This window comes from Nelumbo lutea, chromosome 2, assembly GCF_056320005.1.
Source record: "Nelumbo lutea isolate HS-2025 chromosome 2, American lotus-T2T, whole genome shotgun sequence".
Lineage (NCBI taxonomy): Eukaryota > Viridiplantae > Streptophyta > Magnoliopsida > Proteales > Nelumbonaceae > Nelumbo > Nelumbo lutea.
Genome location: NC_142685.1, coordinates 88210945 through 88233263, shown reverse-complemented (window position 1 = coordinate 88233263; position 22319 = coordinate 88210945). Strand labels below are relative to the sequence as shown.

The 22319-nt window shown below is 38.0% G+C and overlaps 1 pseudogene; it reads right to left on the bottom strand.

The window, feature by feature from the left end:
- Window positions 1–2880: 2880 nt before the first annotated feature.
- Window positions 2881–10787, bottom strand: LOC148871745 (zinc finger BED domain-containing protein RICESLEEPER 2-like; annotated as a pseudogene).
- Between the last annotated feature and the right edge of the window lie 11532 nt (window positions 10788–22319).

Genomic DNA, 22319 nt, shown 5'->3' with positions numbered 1-22319 from the left:
CAACAAAGCACTGTAAGATTAGATGGGTGTTGTAGACCGAATTAGATTGTTCAACTTGGAACGGATTGGACAAGTCCAACCCAATCCACTGTAATATTGGATTGTTCAACTTTGAATGGATTGGACTGGACCGGATTGGATTGTTCAACATGTAAGATTGCATACATGTTGGTTACGACTCCTAACATTCAAGGGTCCACATACATCACTATGTATAAGGTCAAGCGTGCCCGTACATCTTTCAGGCTTGCCGCCGAATGGCCGCTTTGTCATTTTACCACGAAGGCAAGGCTCATAGGTGGAAAGATCTTCTACAACTAGAAAATCTAAAGGACCATCATTTACCAACCTTGTGGTTCAGTCAATACCGACATGGCCAAGACGGTAATGCCACAGGCATGTGGGACTAACGGTATCACGAGTTCTCTTGGGAACGTCAACTAACGTAGTTTCGGCTATGTTGGTTTCTAGAGAAGGATGTAGAACATAGAGACCATTCTCCAATTCCCCGTATGCGATGAATTTATTATTTCTTTTAATAGTAATCATATTACTAAAGAGAACATAACATCCATCGACACACAATTTTGAGACAGAAATCAAATTTCTTCTTAAATTCTGTACATAAAGACAATTTTTAAGTACAAGTTCTCCTTCTCTAAAAAACAATTCTACGGTTCTGATGGCTGTAGCTGCAACGCTTGCAGAAGTTCCCAAAAAGAGCATTACCTCTCCCTCACTCAATCTTCTGCTTATTCTGAAACCCTGTAATGTGGTACATGCATGAGTGGAAGCCCCGGAATCAATACACCTGGAAGCAGAAGTAACCAACAAATTGGTTTCTACGACACAGAGTCGGGATTACCTTTCTTGGATTCCAGGTAGGTAGGACAATTCCTTCTCCAATGGCCAGCCTGGTGACACTGGTGACAGGCATCAAATGCCTTGTCCTTTTTCTGTCTCTTGGATTTGTTGCCCTTTTTTTGGGGCCTCTTCTTAGACCTCCTCTTCTTACCACGCTTGCCTGCTTCCATAAGCATGGCGACGGGCTCATCCTTACGAATCAGTTCCTCAACTCATTACAACATGTCATTGAGCTCTTGTAAGCTAATGTTCAGCTTATTCATGTTATAATTCATGAAAAACCGATTGTAGGACAGAGGTAAAGAATTCAAAATGACATCTACCTTGGTGACGTGTTCTAGCCCAGACCTTATGGCTTCCAGCTCATTTATGTATCCCATCATCCGAAGACAATGGTCATGCACTTGCTGTCCCTTGGTCATTTGAGCGGTCATGAACTACTTCAATACCTTCTGCCGAGTAGAACGATTTTGCTTTTCGTACATAGTTTTCAGACTGTCTAATATGTCCTTGGCCAGTTCGATCTAATCGAACTGCCTCTGTATTGGATTGTCCAGAGAAGCTATGATATAGCAGCGGGCCAGGGAGTTATTTTCCTCCCACTCAAGGTAGTTCCTTCTACGGGCCTTAGAATCCCAATCACCCAAACGCTCGGGGGTGGGGTTTTTGGCAACTTTATCCAAATTTTCAAACGTCAGTACCAGCATGAGATTACGGTACCAATCAACGTAATTAGGGCCTTTAAGTTTGTTGTTACCAAGAAGCTTGGCGAATTGTCCGTTAGCCATTTTCTGATAAAATAGCAAGACATCAATCCACAACCTAATTTGATTCATGTTATCTATATAGATAGGGCTTTTAATCTATGTTTCATTTCCATTTGTTCATCACCGGGATTTCCCTCCTATCTCAGTGACGGAGACAACGACAATTATGTCTCTTGGAAATGTGGGAAACCACATAGGGTGCATGGAGCCAATTATTTCAGCTGCATAACCCCACCACCTTTCTATGAAAGATGATATCCACTCATCACATGAGTTTTCCCTTTGGCCTCTGTCAGACAAGGTTCATAGTCGTTTACAGGTAAACATTTCTGTCCAGTGAGTGCTCACCCATCATATTCGACCACGCCAAGGTACCGTGCAAGAGTTCTCATTTTCTAGGGAAGCCCCTCCCACATCGGTCTATGATGTCTCTATCATCATATGGAACAATCCAACAGATCTAGCAGCAAATTGGTTGGCCCATTTTCCGATGCTTCCCCTCATCACTTGAAGGACCAGTCTTCATGCTAATGACGAAACACCTTTAGAGAGTCCATCATATGGATCTCCCTATCACGTGCACTCATATTTCAGGAGGGAACAAGTTACACCCTAGTTTTAGATCAAAATAGAGTGGCTCCCACTGGCATTCATAAAGCCAAATTTCTGGTGGCCCAATTCGGCAAGGGTTTCTGCACGTGCCCTTCTCAAGGGTGTGGGGCCCATCACAAAGGGAAGGTCATCCAATGACCATAATGGACACCATGGCAATGATGTGCATTCAGCCATGGTGTGCGCAAGAACCACTATCGTATCTGCATGGGCCAAGTGCTTATGGCCCATGAACGCAACACATCACACATCTGTACATCACATGCAGGAAGAATTGATCCAATCAATTAAATATCTGTAAAGCCATTTTGAAGTCCATAATATTAACACTTAATATTATCTAAGTATATGGGCTGAATAACAGTATTCAACCCATATAACTTTCATTAGAATGATGGGCTTTTGTAGTTTTAACAATTCAAAATTAGGCCTTACTGGTTGGGTCGAATTACTACTTGCAATTAAACATCAATCCCTGACCCAAAAGTGGGAGAAATCAGGACTGAAATCAGCCCCATCGAACCCTAGATCCGGTCCAAATCTGGTTCGAATTGGTCTGGGTTTGATTTTTAATTCAAAAATTAATTCAAGATTAATGATCTGAAATTAAATACTAATCAAGAAAAACATAAATCAGTCAAGTAGGGTTGTTCGCATACTCCATCCTACAAATAGAAGTCAGTTCACAGTTTGCAGTTTCACAAACTGCAAATCGCAAATAGCGATTTTCATATCTGCGAATTCTCCTTCCAGCGCCGCCAACTTCGATAAAAAAATAGAAAAACCTAATTTTCTATTAATTATTACATCAAAATGAATCCTATACATTCAGTCTAAAAAAAATAAATAAAAAAATTATTTACAGACCAAATGTAAAGAATAAACAAGAATTTGCAAATCACAGATATCCACGTGCCAAGAATAAAAGATTTCTATCTCCATTGTATGAACAACCCATAAATCAAGAAAATTATAAAAAACCATTCCATTAAAATTCAGATTTATATAAAATTTAATTCTAGATCATTCACCCATATATATGGGAACAATTTCCCAAAACTCAAAATCTGCGCAAATAGGGTAGAATGACTTCTGCCCATTTGTGCAGGTTCAGATCTAAACAAATTTGACTGAAGATTAGAACCATGGCTCTAATACCACTGAAGGAATGGAAAGATCCATCGTATGGATGCCCAAATAAAGCGGAATAGAATGGGCGAATTTCAAAAATTTCTTTCCTTCCTACAACTGGGAATCACATTCCCTATTTTAGAAAATTAATTTTCAATGATCAATTTTGAATCAAGAACCAAACTGGATCTAAACAAAACAGTGGGAGAAGGAAATACCTAATACGGAGAATTAGTATCCCCCAACGAAGGTGTTCACGCCTAGAAAAGTCACCAAAGACTGCTCCCACTGAAAATGGCGCAGTGTAGGATGAAGCAGAATTAGCAACATTCTTCACAAGAACTGGATCCTTCGCAAGAACCCAATGGATGATAGGTAAGCACAACTTCTTTTTAATTCTTTCACAAAGAACTAAAATTAAGAACCCTTCTTGACGACTCCCACGTGAGTGGAGATGAACTACTAAAGGCGGCGGCAATAGGAAAGAGGTAGCAGGGAGAAATTGGCACAGTCTCATTATATGCTGATTTCTTTCTTCTGTGTTGTATCTGTATCTCAGGTGAGTGTGTTTAGAGGCTGCCGCCCCCTCCTCCTTTTATATTCCTAAAGGGATTAGCTCCTAATCCTATTAGGAGATGTTGATCCCTTTAAGTGATAAGGACTTGATCAACCCTCCTAATTTGATTAGGAGTTTCCAGTTTTGAATCATATTCAAATCTGGACTCTTATTGAGTGGATATGGACTTTTCCTTATCCTTTAAGGCTGGTCCATATCTCAGATTCGCCCCATTCAAGCCAATCTAATTAACCCAACTCGTATCAGGCTTTTGACCCATTAAGTGTATGTGCTCACTTAAGCCTTTCAAATTGCTGCCTAGTTGGGCTTTTTCTGTATGGCGTGGGACCCAAACGTTGATCTACACATCAACCACAAGGGTTCGGCCCAGCCTCTATCACAAGGCCTAGCCAAATTCACTAGAAAGCCTAGTGAATCCCTTAACCCCATCATATGGACTCTATGGACCCAACACTTACACTAAGTGGTCACTGGGCCAAGCCACCTTATAACACCCAAGGACTGTGGGCAGATGTAAGACTATCCCATCAGGTTTAACCTTCAATGGCCTTACACTTAACCTCTCTGCCCATGATGATCAAATACCGCCCGACAAGAGATGACATCTCCCTCCGCTACAAGGTACAATGCTGGTTTGGTTTCCATCAAAAAGAGTGCATTTTCTCGATCATTACCTTTGTCTGACAAAGGAGCTGATCCCGTCACTATGATCACCCACTCAGATGGGTTCATGAACCATCTCAACATACCCAGGTTTTGGCCCCCTCTAAGGGTCTCACTGATTGCCATATAAAAAATGGCCCAATCCACTACCTAGTGCGGTACCATAATCGAGTCTAGGGGTTAGGTGTAACATTCTAGTTTTGCCCACTAATTGCCAAGGTCCAGGGCAATACTGGAATTCTGGTCTAGTTCAAGGTCTCAAGCTGATACCACACTTCATGTACCTCTTGTCTCCCCTTGGTGGCAGAGACAAGCCACCCCAACCGACTTGGTGGCACATCAATGTCAGCCTTATCAGGATAGGTCTCCCAGACCGACCTACTAGCTGCGAACATTTTAAACCAACATAAGTCTCATAAGTGTCCGGTTTCAAGGATATTACACAGAAACGCACCACATAACTTGAATCAAATATGCACTTTATTCATTTACAATAAATGTCATAAGTACAAAACTATCTAACATAAATTACATAAAGACAAACATTTTGCAAATCAATAATTTAATTATAGACCATTTGCCATAACTTACATGCTCGGTTAGTTTCAGTTAAAGAAGCTACACATATAGGAGAGGTAGTAGCTGTTTCAAGATCCAATTCTAAAAATAATAATACACAACCAAAAACACATATTAGAAACAAAAACATATAAGAAATATAACAATTACTTCAAGATCCAAATTTTAACTTACTTTTTGTAGTGTGAGCTTCCAACCAATCTTTTCTACAAACCAAAGCCTCCATAGTCCCTGGAAGTAATGAAGTACAATGTTGATCCACTATTCTGCCCCTAGTAATGAATTTTCCCTTGAATGCTCTAGTGGTTACTAGAATTGCCAAAATATCTCATGTTGATGTAGAGAGTTTAGAAACTTGGGACCACTAACTTGCCAGAATCTCAAAATATCAAACTCTTCACATCTAGGAAATAGTTTTTTTTCAAGATAAAGATGCAACTCTGACTTTTGAGTCCTAAGAGAACAGTCAGGATACTCATTTGCCAACCATCAATCAAAACCACTCAAAAAATCTATAACACCACAAATCCTCAATGGTTGTGATGCAATACTATAACCTTTAAGTGACCTATCCTCTATACTAAAACCCATACTTTGAATATAGGTCATTTAGTGCCTCTCTAATTCTTGTAACATGTCTCTCGGTAGTTTCTCCATAAATGGGATTGTAGTAATATGTTACAATCTCCATCTTAAACCTGGGATCACAGACAATGACAATTGCAAGAACCAAAGAACATTCATCCCAATATTTATCAAATGTTTTATTCATTCTATTTGCCATTGAACAAACATACTCATATTCATTATCTAACCACTGAAGCAATAAAAGCTTGATTGTGCAAATATCGGGAAAAAATACATTTGAGGTTGGGAAAATAGTACTTGAGAAATTTTTTGTGGAGATATAAAAAATTTGCAAGCAATCTCATACTATTGCCCCCATCTCCCATTCTTCATCGGATGGTAGATTCTTATAGTCAAAATCAAGCTCAACTAGTCGACAAAATTCTTCCTTTAACTCTAAAGTTGTGTCTAACATGTCATTTGTGGAGTTCCATCATGTTGGACAATCAACAACCACCCCTCTCTTATGCTGTACTTTTGTTTGGCTTCTTGCATTGTCAAATTTTTGCTTCTTATAAGGTGTCAGCCTTACATATTTAGCAATTTCTCAAATATTATATAACAATGGTGATACTTCTCTCAAACCATCTTGCACAATAATGTTTAAGATGTGAGCAACACATCTCACATGAAATGGGTCACCATGCAATGGGAGCAAACCCTTAACATAGAGGTGATTCCTAAGCTCCCTAACCATAACATCATTGTTAGAGGCATTGTCAACCGTTATAGAACATATTTTTTATCAATGTTCCAAGTTAACAATCTCTCAACAACTTCATACAGAGTATTTCCATCATGGGGACACATAACTACCATAAAGGTAATAATTTTCTTCTTCAGCTCCCACCCATCATCTATAAAGTGTGTTGTTAAACAATAATACCCCAAATTTTGTTTCAAAGTCCACATATCAATGGTTAAGCTAATTTAACATTCCAAATCATCAAAGTATTTGTATAGCATCTCCTTTTCATCCAAGTAAATCTTCATGACATCATTCTTTATTGTATTTCTATAAACAAATCTAAATGATGGCTGAAGATTATTGACAAATATCTGAAAAAACTCTTCTTCAACTATATTAAAAGGATGTCCATTCTTCATTGTCATCTTTGTTAAGTCCATTTGGCCCCTATCTTGGTGAAATTTGAAGTTTTCTACAGTTTCTTATTCACTTGTTCCCTTTTGTTTTAACTTAGGACATTTTGGTACATATCCTAAAAGGTGGCTTTTTCCTTTATAACTTCCTCTTATATATTGTTTCCTACAATGCTTACAAATAATTCTATGTTACTTGAATCCAATTTTATTTTCTTAAAATGATCCCATGCTTTGGACCTAACCATTTTTCCAGTAGAGCTAGATATGGTAGATGATTCACTAGGGTTTTCAGGTACATTTCATTTTTAGCACCAACTTCATCCATCCTTAATGCAATAAGAAAGAACATTAAATAAATTTAAAACTAACATGAAACACAAGAAAGTCTAATAGATTGTTTACAAATAGGGTTGGCAATGGATTGGACCTTGTCAATTAGGTTTGGATTAGTCTAGTTCAACATTGTTTTATTGGACTATCTAGCCCGTCCAAATTGGTTTTGAGTCGGATAGGGTCCAACCAAACTCGGTACATTGGCACCTGCAATTACAAGTATACAATTAATACTCAGGTGACAATGTAATGGAAAAAGAACTATCATTACATGTTATCTTCATTGGATGGGAGGTGATGTGTGCGCAAGATACACATAATTTCTAATGTTTTATGCATGGTTTTGATGCTGATTTGTATAGTTTCTTACCCTAATTTAGGTTGATTTCAGGAAATTAAGAATGTGGATCAGCTTAGAGGAAAGATAGCATAAAACATGTAATAGGGGCAAAAGTTGAAGCAATTCGACCCATCTAGAAGAAATGCCTAGCCGAGAATCCTAAGGAGGGCAATTCGGCCCATAAAGAAGCAAGGCCCATGCAACACTCTATGGGGGAACCCAAGGAAAGAGCCTAGCCGAAGCTCTCCAAGGGAGACCATTCGCCCCACCAAGTGGGAGGCCCAATTGCAGCCCAAGGGGAGCTCCTAAAGGCGGAAACCTTTTAGAAGAGAGAAAGGGTTGAAGAGAACACTATAAAAGGAGAAGAGAAAGAGGGAAAAGGGGTTCGGACCCTTTCTTGGCAAATTAAGAGAAGAGAGAAGCAAGAAGAGGAGAGAAGAGAAGGTTCAAGATAAGAGAAGATTGCTGAATTTGAAATTGGAGAAGAAGCCATTCAAGGAGATCGAAGATCAATCAAGACTCTAGGTTGTCTTCTTCTTTGGTTCTATGCAAGTGATAACCGAATTCAACTAGGGTTTCATGCAATATTGTCCATTAATTTCTCTTTCTTGTTAGTAATTGAACAATGTTTCATGAGAATTCAGATTTGTAATTAGTTCTCTAGGGTTATTCGATTGATTGGATTCATTCTTGATGTTTCTTGATTAGGGTTTTAACTGTTAGAATAGCTTGGCCGAATTGATATTGAATCTTGGACTGCTTGAATTGCTTGAGAAAGAGTTTAGATAGTCTGCTATAGCTGTGGCCGAACTGTTATTGAATCTTGGAATGTATAAATTGCTTGAGAAAGAGTTTAGATAATCTGATATGCTAATCAAGAACCGAATTTAATACAATTTAGAGATAACTTGTATGATTCGGTTGGTGTTCATTCAAATCTGAAATGATGCCCTTCGAATTCTTGATCTTAATGCATCCACGGGGATTAGATTTTTGATAGAGATATAAGAATCATCATTCATAGATAGAATGAGCATGTGCTCGATAGAGGCTGTTCATGTCATTAGGGTTTCACCAAACCAAGGCTGAATCCCAATCCAATCGAATGATCTTGAGAATTGATTGCCGAACCAATTCAGTTTTGCTCACATTTAACTTATCTTCTTGAATGCCTGAAAGGTGTTTGATCCGAATTCATAGAGATAGTTGCTAGTAAGGAATTCAGTTTTTGTTTAGGTTAACAATTCAGTTTATTAGACAATAGATGGCAGATGCAATACTAGTAGTTGTTGTATAGATCCTCATGGGAACAAAACTCTACTCTTCACTTCCTTACTTGATCGGCTAGTGCACTTGCTAGTGCAGGCAATTACACATCAAGTTTTTGGCGCTGTTGCCGGGGATTTATCACAACAATATTAGGAACGATTTGTCATTGTTAATCTGATTTTATTTTTGCACATTATGTTTCTGATATGTGTATATTAGCCTCCAATGCGGATAAGTAGTTTTCTTTCTTCTTGCTAATTGTCTTTGTTTGCCTTTCTTTTTTTTTTGGTAGTATTCAGCTTTTTTGGTTTCGATGACTGTTGCTCTCTTCGTGTTTGTCATTCTCTTTTCCTAGTTTTGTGTGGTTCTTAGTAGCTAGAGGTTCCAAACAAAAGAGCCACTCCAGATTTCAGAAGGATCTTCAGGGAAGTCCTCTAAACCCCTCTCATTACTCAATAATACTCTTCAAGCAAATACCCTCATTGTTGGATTCATCTTCACTCTCTAACATAGGAACATTGAGGGAAATGTTCATGTTAAGTGTGGGGGAGTTAGGCTATAGCTATGCACCTCAATCACCCCAATACATGGCCGGTTAAACTGAAAATTTCCTCCAGATTATTGCATGAGGTTAAGAAAGTCGAATAGGACTTTCATCATGACCAGCCCTAATTTTCTTCATGTGTATAGTGCACTTGATTGACATCTTAAAGATCATTTGAGCTATTAGTCCACATCTAAACTGTTAATGCATGAAGTTCAATAATTGCAAAAGAAAGAAAGAGAAGAAGAGAAATGGACAAAGTCCAAAGGGCTCCACTATCATGAACTGAATAGTAAAACTAGCGGTTTATGATGTGAGTTCAATCCCAACTCCGCTATTCCAAACTGAATAGTAAAACTAGCAACTTGGAATATGAGTATTGTTATTTGCCTCTAACCTGTGACTAGTGTGAGATGGATTATAAAATGTACTCACACCAAAAAAAAAAAAGAAAGAGTGTGGTACTGTTGTCGCTAGAGAAAATGAGAGGGCGCTAAGAGGAGTGTTGTTATTAGAGAAAGTGAGAGGGCGAGAGGAAGATCGCCAAAGAGAGGGAAATACGGTTGGAGTTGGTTCAAAGCTTCAAACGAAATATCATCCTCCGCCAACAAGACTGAGGATGGAGTGATAGAGGTGTCGAATGTGTTTGGGAGATATTTCAGGTTTATTTTTTTGAAGACAAACATAATCAAATGCTGAAATGGGGAGAGAAGTTAAAACCATTCAAGAAGAATGATCTTTAAATCATAGAGAATTTGAAAACCCACCTAGATTAAATAACTTAGGCTTTGTAGGAAGTTTAATAAAGAATTTCTTAAGCTGAAATGTGTTCAAGATTCAAGATAAAAGACAAAAAAAAACAAAGAGACATAAAAAAGAAACAAAAAGAATGACCAATCAAGTCAAAATAAAAAAATAAATGTTAACGTTTATGATAGGGAAATAAAAATGGGCTTTGCTTTTAATAATTTCAAATTCCAAATAGGTATACTCTCTTAGATTGAAAGTTCAATGCAAGTGAATATCTTTCTTGTGAAATTCATTTTTAGTGAGTGTGTTATTTTACTTGATGCTTAGTTTTGTTAATCATGCTATTTGCATTTGCATACGACGATGATGTTCAGCTATTGTTTTGTTTGCTTTACTCTTTGCGTGCTTGATCTTACCAACTATTCACACACACCATCTGCATTAGATTCTAGTATCCTACTTTCTATTAGGAGGGGATCAGTAGGTGTCAAGTCATTTGGATCGCATTGACAACCCACAGACCAACCACCAATCAGAGAATCCCGTTTATCCGATGGGTGGAGGTTTGAAGGTTGGTTACCTTGTTGCAGGCTTGTGTCTAGAAATAAACTGGGTCAATCCATGCATTTTCACTTAGTAAAGTTTAGAATAAAGTAGAGAAACTACCCTAGTCCAGAATAGGACACGTGTATTGAAAAGTTTTGAATAAAAACAAAAAAAAGGCAAAAAAAAAATAAAAAGTGAAAACTGGAGTAAAATGATAGGAAGAGAGCAATTTGTTTAGACGGATAATATTAGGAAAGTAGTAATAGCAGAAATGCACATAAAAATGAATAAAAGGGGAGTTGGAAAGTAATAAAGAAAATCAAAAATTAAAGAAAAATAAAAAACCCAAATCATCAAAAAAGAGAAAATAATAAAATGTATAAAATGGGAGTTGGAAAATCCTCTTCTTCTGTCAAGAGGACGATTTGGTGGCGGTGGTGGTTTCTCTGATAGGAGAGGTGGTAGTGGAAGATTTTTCTGATGGAAGATGAGTCAGCAAGGGACAAGTGTTGAAGGAAAACAATCTCCACCTGTTGTATTGGGCACTGAAGTAACTCAAAGAAGTATGGGTCCAGTATCTACAGATTTGTCATATGTTCAAAGCCATTAAATGCCTGGCTATGTATAAATGTAGATAAGTATTTCAGATTCATTAATACCTATTAGTCTTATGATCGTTTGTGGGTCCCAGTTCAAGATAAAGGATTATGGATAATTTCAGATATATTGCTTTTTACCCAATAATTGTTCCATCCCTAAGCGATGGTTCCAACTAGGGGTATCAATGGACCAGTTTCGGGTTGGACTCCGTCCAAATCGGAAGTGCTATGGACGGATTTGGATGGTCCTAAAATTGATATGGACTTAGACCGGTCTGAACATGAATCGTTTAGTTATAGAATGGACGGAAAGTGAATAAAGCCAAAAGTTTGAACAACTCGTTGGTCTGTTCATTTTTGTTTGAACTTTGAAGCATGAAAACTTTCGAAGGCTAGGTGAGTCGTTTTTCCAACGCTTACAGACTAGCAACTCCACTAGGGAATTCTTGAACCATAGGTGGAGCTCACATGGGGTACCAAAGTTGTTGATTTCTTTTTGACTAAAGTTAGCTTTGTTTTGCTAGTCTTTTATTTACATATTGTATTTTGACTACCTTATCTTGTTTCATTGCAAATAAAATAGTTCTCTTATTTCTTTGTCTTTTCTATTTTGCTAGCATGCATAGCTTTAGTTTAGGTCGTTGGGATTATCATTTAGTTTGAGAAACTTGCATGCATATTCCAACTTGAGCATTTTTGTTTCTTTGTTTACATACAATGGTTTCTTTGGAGCTATGGTTTTCTAGGAAAATTGTTAGAATAAACTTATATGCTTATTTTTCACAATAAAGGGTATGGATGTTGTTGCTATGAGCATTTATTTCATGAGGATTGTCTCTCTTCCCTCGAGCCTTCCGAAGTGTTCAAGTCATTTTTGAGTCATTAAAAAAAAAAAAAAGATGTATGCTCTTGTAAATAGAGAATAGCAAATTGGATTGGATAGCAAGTGTGGAAATGCATCATGAGGCTTTTACTTCCCCTTGGGTATTCTTGGATCTCATTGTTTAATGCTTGTTGGGACTGTCAAAGAAATAAATTTCTTCTTCACATTCCCCTCACTTTGAATGCCATTGATGGATAACATATTGAGTTTCTCCAAATTTTTATTTACATGAGATTGTGTGAGATTTTAGGTGGTTTACATTCTTGAAGGCATGGCATGATGAGGTAATAATGGGATACTTTTACATGCCAAAAATTTCATATTGCTCACTGTTTTTGGAATCTAATATTGGATGAGTTTGAATGGTTATAGTAATAGATCCCTGTGAAAAGATCATTTGCTTTGTGTGGATTGTCAACTCAACATGATGAATTTGATCTTGGAAAAACACCTTTGCTGATTTTTTTTTTTCTGATTTTGGGATTTCCTTTGAACCCCAACATGTGAAAAGATTGGTTTTAAAAGCTTTCATAGTGCTGAAATTTCTGGTTTTGGGACTTCCCTTTGGACTCCAACGTGTGAAAAGATTGATTTTGAAAGCATCCTTACTGCAGAAATCTCTAGGTTTTGGAGACTCTTTTGGTTTCAAGAAAATGATAGTTTAGAAAGCCTTTTCATTGTTAAAATTTCTGGGTTTCTGGTTCTTTTAGTCCCAAGTGTATGAAACATGTTGATTTTAAAAACATCCCCATTGTAGAAATTTTTGGGTTTTGGGTTCTCTTTGATCCAATTGTTTGAAGATTGTTTAGTTTAAAGGTGTGCACATTGCTGTAATTTCTGGATTTGGGGTTTTCTTTGATACAAGTATGTGAGGAATGCATGTTTTTAAAATCATTACATTGCTGAAATTTCTGGGTTTTAGGTCTTTTTTTTATCCAAATGTGTGAGGAATACATGTATTTGAAATCATGACACTGCTGAAATTCTTGGGTTTTGGGTTCTCTTTGATCCCAACACGTGAAAATGCAAGTTTTTAGAGTCATGGCATTGCTTAAATTTCTAGCTTTTGGGATTCTCTTTGACTATAATATTTGAGAGATGCATGATTCTAGAAGCATCCCTATGCTGAAATGGTAGGTGCTATGCGTGTTTTTTTTTTTTTTTTTTGTTTTTTGAACTCATTGTAGATGTATGTGGTGGCTTAAGGACTTGTTTTAAATGCTGAAATGACATGCTTATTTATGGGTGTTGAATGGTTGATATTTACAATAAGCATGACGTTTCTTTGATCAACTTCTAGTGTTGAAAGGTTGATGTTTATGATCTTGGAAAAATCATCTATGCTGAATTGTGAATTCTCACATGTTTGTTGGAATCAATGGTTAAAGGAAATAAACTTTTGGGGATGGGGTTCTATAATGAAATAAGCTACACATGTTAAATCCAAGACTATTGAACAATGCATGCAAGTTGGGGGTTAGGATGAGAGTTGTGGGGTCTTTTAGCTTTAGGTTGGTAGGTGGGGGTTTAATAGGATGTTCTTAGGGTAATCATGAATAAAATAAAAACAAATTGCGTATAATGTTTCGTGAGATAAAAAAATCAACTTTAAGATAGAAGTTTAATCTCTCTTTTTCTCATTAATAAGAAATAAAAGAAAGGACTTGGGCTAATTCTGTTTTGGTGAGTGTCTTTTTGAAATCCTTGACTCTTGAAATGGTTTATTTTGGTGACATTGGAGGAGATTACAAGAATGTTCTTTTGAGTTATTGGTTTAGATATATTCGGATCAAGTGAATATGGGTTATGGATGTGAAAGGGGTTGAAATGGAATCTTTGTTTGATGAGAGGGTAAATAGGGGAATTTTGGGGTTATGGGTGCGAGAGGGTCTTACCTGGATTGGTTAAACCAGTGCCTCAGGTTTTGGAGTCACTTATAATTCAAAGCGCTTTTTTATTTCAATTTCGGAGGTCTCATCACCCAATTTTCCTCAACTGATGAGTGGCGACTCCATTCTGTTTCGACCAATCTCACTAGTCCACACATGCAAACCCACTCTTTGTGCTCAGACCCATCTCAACCCTTCACATTTTTCCAAAATCTCATCCATTCATCCTAAATCCCAATTTGACCTTCCTTAGACCTGGTTTGACCAGATTTACCCAAAATTACAAAATACCCTTGAACTTCACTAAATTTACCAAAAGGCCACTCTCCTTTATAAAATCTAATTTGTTTTAGGTTTAAGGTGATCAGTCCTCATCAATTTCGAAGGAAGGATGACATTCTAATCCCCCTCCCTTCCGGTTACTCTTTCTCTCGGTTCTTCTTTCATTTCTCTCAATCTCTTCTTAATTTCTTCTTTCCTCCTACTCTCTTTCTCTTCTTCCTCTAATCCCTTAAAACCTAATCCCGAAGAGGGAAAATTACAGTTCATCGTCATCTACCTCCAAATGTGAATAGAGGCAGTGAAGAACATGACATAGTGGCAGTGGTAGATCGACTAGTCGAAGCTTCTCATACCAACGGCATCTGACTTAACCTCCTATCAAACCTTCATTGATTTTTCTCATCATTTTTACAGATCTTGCCATCATCTCTTCGTCGTTGATCTCAGTTCCTTCCAACATCTTGGTCCCTCCTCTTGGCACATTCCTCATTTGAGCTATTGGTTACAAATTACAACAAATCGGTGTTTCCCCTATGTCGTCCGTTGATTTTAGGCCAATATATAGAGAAGGTAAATTATATTTTCTTAGTGGTTGGCTTGTTGCTATTTTGTGAAACTAACTTCTAAACCTCTTCTTTGAAACTCCAATTTGGATGAAAAGTTCCTAAGACCTAAACCTCGGTTCATAAGCTATTCTTTCTCAATTTCTTTGTTTATCCATTGTTGGCTATTCTTGATGCACTTGAGACTGATGACATTCAGTTAAGTGTTCGATTTCTAGTGTGGTTGTTTTGGAGTTTAAATTACATCTTCTATTTGTTTTAGTTATTTGAGGTTGAGCTAAATAGTTATCTGAGTTTGAAGTAGAAGAGAAGAAAAATGAATAGGATTATGACAAATGATTTTACAAAATAGGGAAGATTGATGAGCATTTAATCTTAGAATTCCATTAATCTGTAATTTCTTTCATCTCTTGTTATTTTGCTACTTCTGTCATTTTCTAGTTCTCGATCGGTTCAGATTTCATTTTCTTAATTCTAATAGCTAAATGTGATTTAAATAGCTTGTTGCTTCATTTTGATGTTTTAAGTAGTTTGAGTTAGTCCATTTGTCTTAAGTCATCTCAAAGTGTATGCCCTTGCTTTCTTTATTGATTATCATTCTTTTGATCGGTTAAATAAACACGTTTTTATGATTATACTTGTTGGTATCCTTTGTGGGCCCCGCTATTGGACCTGTGAGAGGGGTGCCTATTCCCTTTCCTCTCCCATCTGAGTCTTATTCGGATTGGTTTAACTGATGCCTTGGGCTATCAGAGTGACTATTAAAACAAACGGTTTCAAAATCATTTTCAAAGGTCTCATCACTTCCATTTTCATAACTGATGGGTGGCGACTCCATACCCGACCCAAGTGAGCCATTTTCCCGATGCTCACTGACCGCTATCTGCAAGAGTACGGAGTCGTGCAAGTAATATAGTAAGGAATACAGAATCATTTCCACGAGGAATGAATTATTTTGCCACCTATTAATTTCTTCTCAACTTGTTTAAAGCAATGATCAATTGGGCTTGTGCACTATTGATTAATGAAATTTAACTAACAAAAACAAGAAACTTGAACAAAATCAATAACAAAGTTGCTAGGGATTAATCCTATCACAATCATCAAGATTCAATATCAATACAATCCCATGAGGGTTGTTATATTCCAAGGTGTTCCTAAAAGCACTAGTCAATCTTTCTCAAGAGTCAACTAGCTAACCCTGTGTTCAATGAAATGGAATTACAATCAATGAATTCTCATTCTTTTGATCAAAATTCTCTTTGCATAAACACAAAGTTTTAATACACTTATAAGGAAATCCTACCAACAAATGATATCTCTACCTAATTATTGGTCGAATAAGTGTTATTAATTCCACCTCAATTATCATCTCTTGATGGATAATCTTGATTAAAGAATGAATCATTGGTGATCAATCAATGATAAATAATCAGCACAAATAACACAATATAGCAAGAACCTCATCAATTTTATAAATGACTGAAAATCAATGCATGATCAGGTATTAATCCCTAACAATAGAAACCTAGCCCCTCATGATGTAATTAAGAACAAGCAAACTATCCTAATGAATTTTGGATCAAACCACTTTTAATGATAGGAAGAGTACTGCATACAAGAATTGACAAAACCGATTTAGCAATCAAATCTTTAACCTATCCAACCGAAGTGAATTCAGTCTTGGGTTGGCGAAATCCTAATTTATGAGCAGCCTCTCTCAAGCGCAGCCCACCCTATCTACGAACAACAATTCCTATATCTCTATCAGAAATTTAATCACCATAGGTGCATTAAAAACACAAAATTTGTAGGTCATCAATTCGGGTATGAATGATTGCCAACCGAATAATGCAACTTATCTATAAGATGCATTCAGTCCGTTCTCTTGATTAGATGATCTAATTACCTAAACTCTTTCTCAAGTAATTCAAGTAATCCAAGATGCAAGAACAATTCGACCAAGATTATTCTATAAATCAAAACCCTAATCAAGAATCCCAAGACTAAATCACACTCAATCGGATCTACTAAAAATTAATTACAAGTCAGAATTAAAACTCATCATGGTTCGCATAAAAGAAAGAAAGAAGAAAGATTCAATAGAGAAATCTCAATAAATCCTAATCGAATCTAGGTTACCAAACTACAGAACCAAAGAAGAAGACAACTTATGAATCTTTGCATCAATCTTCGATCTCCTTGCTATGCTCCTTCTCCAATTTGCATTCAACAACCTTCTCTTCTCTCTAGCAATTCTTCTTCTTCAATTTTCTTTTACGGGTTTGAACCCTAATCCTTTCCTTTTCTTTTCTTTTTATACCTTTCCTCTTCAGACTCCCCTCCTTCTCTAAAGGCAGTCGCCTTTCTCCCCTCTAGGGCTGCAAATTGGGCTGCTATTCTTGGTGGGCCGAACTGCTGTTCTCTTGATTTTCAGCTGGGTCTTGCTTCTTTGTGAGCCGAAGTGCTGCTCTTTTCAACCTAGATTGTCCCAAATTGGTTCAGACCTTCATCTTTGGTGATTAGTTACCTGAAAAGTGACAAAACATCCAAATGCATTAAATTGACTCATAAATACCCAAATTAACCATAAAATCTCAACAATTAATCCTAAAACACCCCAAGTTCTTATTGAATAACTTAAGCTTATCACTCACACATGACTACTGGCTTGTCCTTTCTGATCAATTCCTTGGCCCAAGTTCCCACAAAAACCGATCCCCAACTTGCTTTGATTGAAGTGGGTATGTGACCCTGATATGCTTTGTTGTTTTTCTTGTGAAAAATAGTAGAGGACTGGTAGAAATGAGCCCCTATCAAATCTAGACCGAATTAGGGTTTCTAGAAAGCAAGGGATAAGAGAAGAGAACAAGAGAGTGGAAAGAATTAGGTGAAATGACTCTCCCCTCTTTCTCCTTTATATAGAGCACTCTCCTAATCTAATTAGGAGCTAATCCAAATCAAATTTGGATTGGGAGTTAATCTTTAATTCATAAGTATTATCTTCTCATGAGTATAGGTCCTCCATACCCAAATCTATGTCCATTTTCAACTCAAGTGACATGACAACTTAATCACTTAACTAATCATATTAGTAAGGGCCTTAGGCCCATTTTCTCTAATGATTCATGTACTAAGGTGTAACATGGCCACTTCGGGCCTGAATATTGTATGGCATGGACCCACAAAGTTCTCATACAAGTCCATAAAGATTCGACCTCACCTCTAGTAGAGATTAGACCCACAAAGGTCTAACCAGTTAGGGCCCAATAATTACACAATTGATCATTGGATTCATCCTCCTTATGATGACCCAAGGATAATGGACTTAAGTAAGATGAAGACCATCATGTAATCAGCCTTGTAATGATCTTTTACCCAAAACCTCTTGGCTCATACTCATTAGAACACTACTAATAGGGAAGGACCTCTTCCTTGATTGCAAAATACATTGTCACACTCTCTGTTTGGAGTGATCGCGATGTGGGATAATTGGGCCCGTCCAATGATATGACAACAAATAGAGTGACAGAATGATGTGGTGTCACCTCAACGACCTCAGACACTTCAGCGATACCAGTCACCTCGTGCACCTTGGGTCACCCAACTAGATCGAGGCTTGAGTAGCTCAACTATATGCATTGACCTGCCGAGGTACCACATAAACTCCTTCTAGAAGCAAACTAGCTGTCTTCGATCTCCTCGAGATCATGGCATATGTCAATGGATCTTATCTTTTGCCCATCCAATTCGGACGGGCCTATATAAGCCTTATCAGCTTACTAGGAGTTCATTTTCGGGTGCAAAACTAACTCTATACTAGACATGCTGACGGTCATGGACACACATAATGAGGCCTAGGACAGCTTGCTTATATAATGTCCTCACCTCAAGCCTCACATGGTATGTGACATTTAGATCTCGAGTTCCCTTACAATTAAGCTGTCAGGTATCTCAAATCTCTACATTGCTAACTTAAGCATCGGAGTGTCCACACCGGGTAAAGCACCCTGGACACTTCAACAACTTTGTTTTTCAACTCGACTTGGCGGCATCACTAGCCCAACGTCTGAGTTGTTCTCTAGTAGGGAGCTACCAAATCGCGTTACATCAATTGGCACCGTTTGTGGGAATCACAACAAAAGGCTAAGTTCTCATTTCGCTCTACTTCTACAAATCTCAATTGCTTCCGCAATAAACGAACCCGCCAACAATAACAACCAGGTCTCAGGTGAGCAAGACCAGCCTATAGCACATCCTGAAGTCCCCTTTGTAACCATTGGGTAGTTCACAGTGCCCTTGACCCTACAAGGCATACCGGAAATGTTGAATCCAGCCTTCCCTTGCACCAAGTGAACGTGCCTCTCTCACCAGTCGAGCCATCCATGGTTCTTGTTGGAATTTCTGTGCACCGATTCTATGAATTGGTACAATACATCCGCAACATGAACTTGTAGATGAGGACGTGTAAGGAGAGATTTTCCACCCGGTAGGAATGTAGCAACAACAATAGAATCAGAACTAGCAACCAGGCAACCAACAACCCAACAACTAAAACTAGGACCAGGTTTTGGACCCTCCTTGTCACATTGATGACTGGAAGCCAAGCCATGTCATCTATCAAAACTTAAGGAAATAGCTCGACCAAGATGTCGAGGAGAAGGCATTGCCAACGTGCACGCCGCAACACTGGGAGAAGCCACCTCGTTCCCACCAACAACGAGGAGGTACAAAGAATAGGAGAGGTGAGTTAGGTTGCCATCCATCCAGTGGCAAAATAGGTAACCCACACCTCCCCACTTGCACTAGAGATCCTTATGGCCCCCTGGCCTAAGGAATTTAAAGCCTTGAGCCTGGAGTCGTACGACGGCACCATAGACATGGTTGACTACATAGACAACTTCTAGGCCCTGATGCAGTTACACGGGGTGAATGACGTGAGCCTTGTATGGCCTTCTCGATCACTTCCCAGGGTACAATTCAAATGTAGTACCCGGGACTTTTCGCAGGCTCAAATAAAAGGTGGAACCCTTTTGCAAACCACTTCACAATGCACTGCGCCACCAACAAGAAATGTCCGGAGTCCGCAACCTGCCTACTGAACGGGGTCCAACAACTAGATGAGATGCTCTGAGACTACACTAAGCGATTCAACCTAGAGCACCTCCAAATGTCAAATCTTGACTCGGCTGTTCAGTTCACTGCAGTGATGAATGACCTCCACCACCCTGACTTGCACTGAGAATTCAACAATCTATCATTTTGGATCATTCGAATAAATCATAATTGAGCCTTGGTCTGGTTTAACCCCAAGGTCGTGAACAACCTCTCTCAAGCGCATGTTCATCCTATGCATGAATGACAATTATTCTATCTCTAACAAGAATCTAATCCCCATACATGCATTTCTTCAAACACTTCTAAGGCATCAATTCAAAACTGAATTGATCACCAACTGGATTGTGCAAGTTATTTCTAATCTTGCATCCAATCCAGTTCTTGAATAGTGGATCTGAATTTTTAGAGTCTCTCTCAAGCACTCTAGGAATTCCAAGCTTTAGATCCATTCGGCCAATCTGAAAATTGCAGATCGGAATTCTCTTTCAAACAATTCAGATCTTGCAATCTCAGATCCGAGAATTCAGATATGAGTTTTGAAGGTTAGTTGGCCGAATTAATCTACAATAACACCGTTATTCAAGAAACTCCAAGTACAATCCATGACCATTCGAATGAATAAAAAAGCATTAGATTGCTGAACTAAAATTTTACAAGCTGAAATACATCAAGGAAGAATGGAAGAAGGAGAAAGAAGAAAGAAAATATAACAAAGAAACATAATTCAAATTAAAGGAGAATGAAACTACAATTGAGTTATTACAAATGATCTTTGAATCACAAACCCCCAATTTCGAACTCACCTTCTCTTCTAGCTTGCTTGTCTTAAACTTCCTTCAGCCCTTCTTCTTCTTCTTCCTTGCGCCTAACCTTCTTCTCTTCTCTTCTCTCAAGGTGGCCGAACCTTTAAGAGTGGGAGAACCTTCCTCTCAAGCAATTGAACACCACTCCCCCCTCCTAGAGGTCTCCTTATAGTTTTTCAAGGGGGCTTTTGCCCTTTTTTGAAGCCTCTAGGATGGGGTGTATTACACCCATTTCTTGAGCTTTCTAGAGCTCTCTTGAAAGCCTCCTAAGGGCTGTTATTTGAGCTGAACTTAGGCTCTCTCTTAGCACATGATAGCTATACATTGAGCTGCTCTTTTGGGCTGAGAATGGGCCTTTTTTGCTGGGCCGATTTCTACTCTTAGCTTGGCTTTCTTTTCTTGGGTTTTTTCAAGGAATCCAAAGTGCTCTCTCTTGCTTCCACAGCTGGGCTGGGCTGAATTTTGTCTTTTTGAATCTTCTTTTCTTGCCTTTTTCCTTCATTTTTTTGGATTAATTACCCCTAAAACTTATTCTTAGCATTAAGCTAAATTAAGGCAAAAATTAATAAACCGGCATAAAAATCCATGCTAAAGTCCTAAAAAATTATAAATAAATTGTAGATTCATTAACTGTCTTGGTCCCGGCCTCAGAAACCACTCCCGAGAAGAAGGTCCAGATTAGAACTCGCCTTGCAGAACCACTACGGTCACAACATGTAAATTTTTTACTTAATAATTAAGATACTTTTGCATGGTTGGAAGCAGAAATGCTTAACATAGACCCCTCTGTCATTACTCATAAGTTGAATGTTGACCCTCTAATCAGACCAGTCAGGTAGAAAAATAGGAACCTTGCCCCAAAGAGGCGGAGGATAGTTGATGAGGAGACCAGGAAGCTTCTTGTAGTACACTTTGTTAGAGAGGTCCAGTATCTGAGTTGAATTGGCAACCCCATGCTCGTGAAAAAAGCGAATGACAAGTGGCACATGTGCGTCGACTACACTGACCTCAATAGAGTTTGCTTAAAGGATAGTTTCCGACTCCCCAGAATAGACCACCTAGTAGATGTGACTTTGAGGCATGAGTTGTTGAGATTATGGATGCCTACTCCGGATATAACTAGATCTGGATGAACCCAGTAGACTAAGAAAAAATTGAATTTATAACCAAACTGAACTATTATTGTTATAAAGTATTGCCCTATGGGTTGAAAAACGCTAGAGCAACTTTCTGGCTACTTGTAAATAAGATTTTTTCACCTTTAATTGGAAAATAAAGTTGAAGCATACGTTGATGACAAGGTCGTGATGACTTAAATTTCAAACTCTTTAATTTCTAATTTAAATTGTTTTTTTTTTTTGAAATTTTAAGAAAATATAACCTGAAGCTCAACCCGAACAAGTGTGTCTTTGCGGTCACATCGGGCAAATTTCTTAGCTATATAGTGCATCGACATGACATCGAAGCCAACTCAAA